We start from the raw sequence: 6,527 nt of genomic DNA on the forward strand, positions 1-6,527 counted from the left end.
ATTTTCTTTGAAATATGTATTTTGACTGACCATCCTCCATATTATCATGGGGAATCAAATAATCATTCTTTTTTTACTTCATATTAAACAACTAGTAATGAATACAAACATAAAACGTGGATTCGACTAATCATTTGAGGGTCTATTTAATTTAAATATTAAAATGAGACATTCAGAGAAGTTGGTAAATTCCCAAAACAGTCCTGAAGTAGCATGCCAGTCAATATTTTATATAGAATTTTATTTTAACTTTCAACATCGAATGAAAAAATAATCGAATAGAAAAATAATCGATTATTTTATTTGATTATTTCATTCGGTTATTTTATTATAATCGATTATTTCATTCGATTATTTTACAATCTATTATTTTTTAGAATAATCGATATCTCGAATGATCGTGTATAATTTTATTGGTTAATCGATTATGGTCATTCGATTGAGCCCATCACTAGTTCCGTATCACCGTCTTTAGGTGACCCTGCAAGGTGTGGACTACGAATGTACAAAACTGTATAACAAAACTACCGGATTGCATAAAGAACATGAACGCCGCGCGTTTTAAAAATCATGTTAAACACTTTTTGGTGTCTGAGGCCGGTTTACTCGATAGAAGAATTTTTAAGTAATGCCCACCGTATGACCGAACTGTATTAGTTAATTACTGTATTACATACTTATTGTTGAAGTATACATATGTATTTTGTATGACGTCTGTCCAAAAACTTTTTTTTGGCAAATAAATAAACATTAAACATTATCTTAATACTTATCGCCTGGAAAACTTTTCCTTATTATGTCTTTTAATGAGATTTTTTCAAATTAAAATTTTTACATAAACATTTAAATGCATACATTATATTTTTAATTGTTTATAAACAAAAAAAATTATTATGATGAAAATTCATTTTCATCTGTTTTTCATTATTTTTTCATTATTTCTAATGCTTGCAGGAATGATTCGATTTTTTCTGAACACCCTATATATAATATTATATTATTTTCCAAATTTCAACACATGCGCATTTGTAAATTTAAGCAAGGTTTTCTCGAACTCACAAAAAGTAATCACCTCTTGCAATTTTCAACCATTTTACCCAACCACGTTTTTCCGCATGCGAAGTTTTTTGAAAGCCATATCTTTTATTACAACAAGTAAGTTAACTTTATTTCATAATTATATAACAACTTTTATTATCATTTTATTGTAAATTTGTAGCGCTTCTGAAGATGACTGATTAGTTTTTTTTTTATTTTTATATTAAACCAGTACAAAAATACAATTAGTTGATTTTTAAATCAAATCTTAATTATTTATAATGACCAAGCACTATGAAAACTGCTCTGAATAATCAATTAGACCGTATTTGTCGTTAGTATGCGTCACGACGCATTTGTTAAAGCCTCTATTTGAATTTGGGTATGGTTAATAATCGTTGTTATGTCTTTTACACAAGAATATTGGGTCACTATTGACCCTATTGGTATATATTAATAATACACATAGAAAAGTATTTCACCGTAAGGACAAAAGCAACCGAAGGAGATATAATAACGACGCACGTGAAATCTTCATTAAAAAATGTAAATCAATTCTCACAATAAAATTTTTAATACTCAATCAACGTATACGTTCAATACTATCTTTTCATTTAGTTACTAGTTTCAGTTTAGTTGCAACCAACATGGCGAAAACACTCGGTTTTTTCCTTATAGAACAAAACTTACGCAAATATCAGTGTTGGCCCACCTCGCAAGGATTTCGGGGACTTGGGCCAACATATTTGTTTGTTGTGAATATAATTTGGATGATTTATCCCTTAACAACAGAAATTATAAGTGAGTATTCTGAATTAATTAATAAATTAAAATTAATGACTACTCTTTAATTTGTTTAGATTATAAAGCGAATTTCGCTAAATTCTTATTTCACACGGAGTTTAATTCGATAGCAGGATTACTTCTATGTTTCAACATTCTATTATTTCGGAATCGATTTTATTTAATCGAAATTACTGACTTAATGAGTAATTTTAGTGAGTATGGAATACCAGAACGAAGCGAAGTTGTCGACAAATTTGTTAAAATTATATTAAAAACAATTCGATATGGAGGGTTTGTTGTCGCGCATTTTATTATATTCTCTATTTTGATTGAGAATGATTGCGCTAAATTTAAAAACATCAAATATTGCTTATTATTTGATTATTACGTTCCCGATTTAAACCGGTGGGAAATGGCATTAATAACGTTAATTCAAATACACTCCGTTAGCATTGCAACGACTGTTTTATTGACAGTGCAGGTTTTGTGTACTTATTTGGGGGAATTATTAGTTGTGCGAATTGAACACCTTATCGATTTGATTAATAGTGTAAAATTAACTAGAAATAAAAACCACAATTTCAAAAAATTGCAACGTATTGTCGTGTATCATCAAGAGATATTCAGGTGTTGTAATTTAAAGGTTTATTTTAACATTTTTATTAATTCTGAATGATGTTTTTAGGATGTACCAAATTGCTAATAAGCTCTGTACGAGTTTTCTTTTTCCAATAAAACTTTTTGTTTTAATTAGTTTAACTATGGGTACTGCAGAATTTGCTTTGGTTTGTATTTTAACCCAATACTCTCCTTAATAATTAATACTTATTTATTTTTTACCTATAGAGAAAGGATTTAGCTAGCTTTTTATTGATCGTCATCAATTTTACTGCGTTATTTGGAGCTCATGCAGCTGGGCAAAGATTTACTACAGCGGTATGAATAATTCAAACTTTATTGTTAAAATTACAAAAATAATAATAAAATATTTTTAATAGGCTGGAAGTGTAGCGGAAGCTGTTTATAACTTAAACTGGTATGATGCGGATGTATCAACACGAAAAAATGTATTGATTTTTCTTTGTATGAGTCAAAAGCCGCTTAAAGTGGAGCTACCTTTTTTTCGCGAATTTTTGCATTCAGCAGCCGCAGATGTAAGAATAATCAATTTCTATTGAATCATTTAAAAATTTTAACACTTGAGATATCTTTAAGGAAAGCAAGAAAGTTTATGTTATCATAAGTTGGATATTAACTGTTACGAAGAAGAGAAGCTTCTAAAATTTATTCACTCGCTATAATTAGAATGATTAATGGACTGAAGTCGATGTTAGTTTATACACCTTAAGTAAACCATTACTTAAAACATCAAATATAGTTACACTTAATAAAATTAAAGCAAATAATATTTCTATTAGAGGTGTTAACCGATACTTGATCTATTACTTTGAAACAAGTATTTGTATGTTGTTCCTTGGAACTGTTACTAAACATAAAAACCTCAACGTTGCTTACTATTCAGTATAGGTATCTTCTAACCTAGAAAATAATTTCATTACAAAAATCGTCGTATTTTGATATTTTGGGGACTTATGCTATATCACTAATTATGATTTCTTGCTGCATTAGGAATATTTTTTGTTCATAACGTCATTCTCCATGAATTTTAGTACTTACGTTAGAGTTGATTTTATTAAGAAAAATCGTTCAATTTTATCATTTTGTGATTTATGCTATATTACCAGAAACCAGCGATATATACATATGAAATAAGTATGAATTATGATTTCTTGATGCATTAGGAATATATTTTGTTCATAATGTCTTTCTCCTTTAGTTGTAGTACTTAGCTTGTAATTGATTTTATTAAGAAAAATCATCCGATTTTGATATTTTGGGGATTTATGCTATATCACTAGGAATATAACTAATTTCTTCATGAAAAGAAATATATTGTACCTGTTCTCCAATAATACTAGTTTATAACTATTTAAATGTAGATTAAGGCAAATTTAATAAAGACTTGAGATGCTACAAATAATTTCTAATTTTCCATAAACATCCTTGCTATGATTTTTAAATCGAACTCTGCATGTTTATTGTTATAGGTTGAAATATAAATTTCAATAAATCTTATCTCAAGAACGAATGGAGATATCATCATGAAATAAAATGCAGATTAAAGCATGATGATTTATTGTGCTATAAAGAATTTAACAGATAAGGGAAGTAGTGAACGAGATCTTGAAGACTAAAAGAGAATATGAGAGAGAAATGGAACGACAAAACTTATACACATAGGATAAGAAGAAGAAGAGTAGAGGGGAGATATTTCTGTGTACCCTCGAGAAAATTAATTAATTTTTTTTTGTCTCTCGGCTAACCATATCATCTAGAGTGAAGAGGCTCGCCTAGATTCCAGACGATCTAGCGAGTGCAATGATTAGTAATGGATGGGTGGTAGAAATTGTAGAAAGGTAGAAAGTGGTAGAAATCAGATAGCAGATGAAGAGAATAAAAGAAGTCCAACCCAAGCCAACCCGCTTCTTTCAGTACAACTATAAAAATATTACATAGCAGAAGCAATTTGAGTTAAAGATGAAGAAGGGATGAAGTGGGAGATAAAGAACAGATGATTATGAGATAAAGATGAACCAACGAGGATTTGAGAGGAGCCTAGCAAATAAAGTGGAAGAAAAAGAGTAATGTCAGCAACAAAATGTCACTCATGTGTTGTGTTTTCGACTGTAGGTTAAATAAACGCTATGTTTCTAACTGTAAATGACTCGTTTATTTTAAGGACACCGACATCTTTACAATCTGTTACATTCTGTCTGGCGCACACTCTTATGCTAGCTTAGTTGCCTATATAACATCTCTTCCCAATTAATAATAAAAACACATTTACATAAATACATCATTCATAAATTTAGTCTATTAGGGGGTCGTTTAATTTGCATAGATTTTCTAACAGGAGGTGCAGCAGAATATGGTTTTGGGGTATGTGGTGTAATAACAGGACTAGGACCAGCACAAGCTTCCGGTTCAGGGACATCAGAATCTTCTGATGGGTGCCCTTAACTCCAAATCATTCTCCGTGTTCTCCGTGTACATAACGGATTTCTCCTTCCGTATTTACAAGATATGTATAGCGACTCACCGCTTTTGCTGCTTTTCCCTTAATCCACCTATTCTCACCATTTCTTTTATTATGTACTAGAACATCTTCTCCCTCAAAAAATGTCTTTTTTGGTCCTTTTATGTGTTCTAACTTCACATTTTCTCTTTTTTCTCTCGGTTTTAGAAAATCTAACTTTGCATGTGGAATGTATTTCAATAAATACTCCGCTGGAGTTTTACCTGTTACACTATTAGGTGTCACATGATGTTTCAGCAAAATATTGTCGATTCTGAATTGTAATTCCTCAGTCGTCACAGTTTTACATTTTATGATCTTCTTCATACTTTGCCACTTGGCGTTCTGCTGTGTTTGATTTTATTTTTTATACAGAATTTTCGAAATTTCTCTCCGAGGTCCGTTATCATTTAGTATAATAATAATAATAATAATAATAATGCATTTATTTTCCAGAAAGAGAATAAAAAAAAACAAAGAAAAAAATTAAATCAATACATTCACAAAACTAATCTTAATTTACTAAAAAACTAATTTAAACTAATTTACTTAAAACTAAACTTAATTTCCATCACAAAACATTCTTTCTGGATAAATGGCGCAATTCGGTAGAAAACGGCTTTTCAATTACGCCAAAAAAAAAAACACTACAACAAAAAGAAAAACAGCAGCGCTCAAAAACTCAACACATAAACTTGCACACACTTGAACACTAACCAAATAATAAACAAATGAAGAAAAAAAATATAACATGTCGTCCTCGTCATCGACAAGATAAAAATGCAAATGCGATAAACCACGACACCTCAAGCTAAGCCAGACAAATACCTAGAGTGTTTCCGTTTAAATGTGTATACGGTTGCAGACGATCTTACATCTAACGGCATATCATTGTATATTTTAGCAATTTGGTATGTAAACGATTTTTTAAAGAGCTGAAGGCTATGTATCGGGGGTGTCAGCGTGCCTCTAAATCTTACATTCAATGTATGCACGTCAGATCGGAATGTAATCTTATCATATAAATATGAAGGCTTCTGATAGGTGATAATCCTGTGATATAGACAAGCTGAGTGCAATGCCCGACGATTACACATATTCAACCAATTCAAATCAAGCAACCGATGACCAACATGCTGTCGCCGTCTAATTCCGAAAATTAACCGCAAACACGAATTTTGCACCTTTTGTATCTTTCTTTTAGACAGATAGGAAATAAAAGAAGAGAATCATTTCAGTTTTCGCAGGATTAATCCGAAGACTATGACGTCTAGAGCAATCGACCACACTCTGCAGATCCTCATTAACACGCTCACAAGCAAATCGCACATCGTCCAGACGAAATGAATAATGTAAATATAAGTATATAATAAGTATCATCAGCATAAAAATGAGACTTGCAATATTTTACGTATACAGGGTCATCCACGACGACCGTCCATTAGAACTTTACAGGGTTCTGGCTAATACAAAAATTTCAGATTAAATATCGATATTTGCGTGCATTTTTCAATAAACCCTAATTATTTCCCAAACTATAAATGTTAGGTATAGGACATATGGGATA

The 6,527-nt window shown here is 30.7% G+C and overlaps 1 long non-coding RNA gene across 1 annotated transcript; it reads left to right on the forward strand.

Moving 5' to 3' along the window:
• The first annotated feature begins 2,677 nt into the window (after positions 1-2,677).
• LOC111415935 (uncharacterized) lies at positions 2,678-3,801 on the forward strand. The gene is made up of 3 exons (XR_011642168.1): positions 2,678-2,760; positions 2,823-2,978; positions 3,040-3,801. It is a non-coding gene; the product is annotated as an uncharacterized lncRNA (long non-coding RNA).
• The last annotated feature ends 2,726 nt before the right edge of the window (positions 3,802-6,527 follow it).

The sequence above is a fragment of the Onthophagus taurus genome, unplaced genomic scaffold, assembly GCF_036711975.1.
Source record: "Onthophagus taurus isolate NC unplaced genomic scaffold, IU_Otau_3.0 ScKx7SY_15, whole genome shotgun sequence".
NCBI lineage: Eukaryota > Metazoa > Arthropoda > Insecta > Coleoptera > Scarabaeidae > Onthophagus > Onthophagus taurus.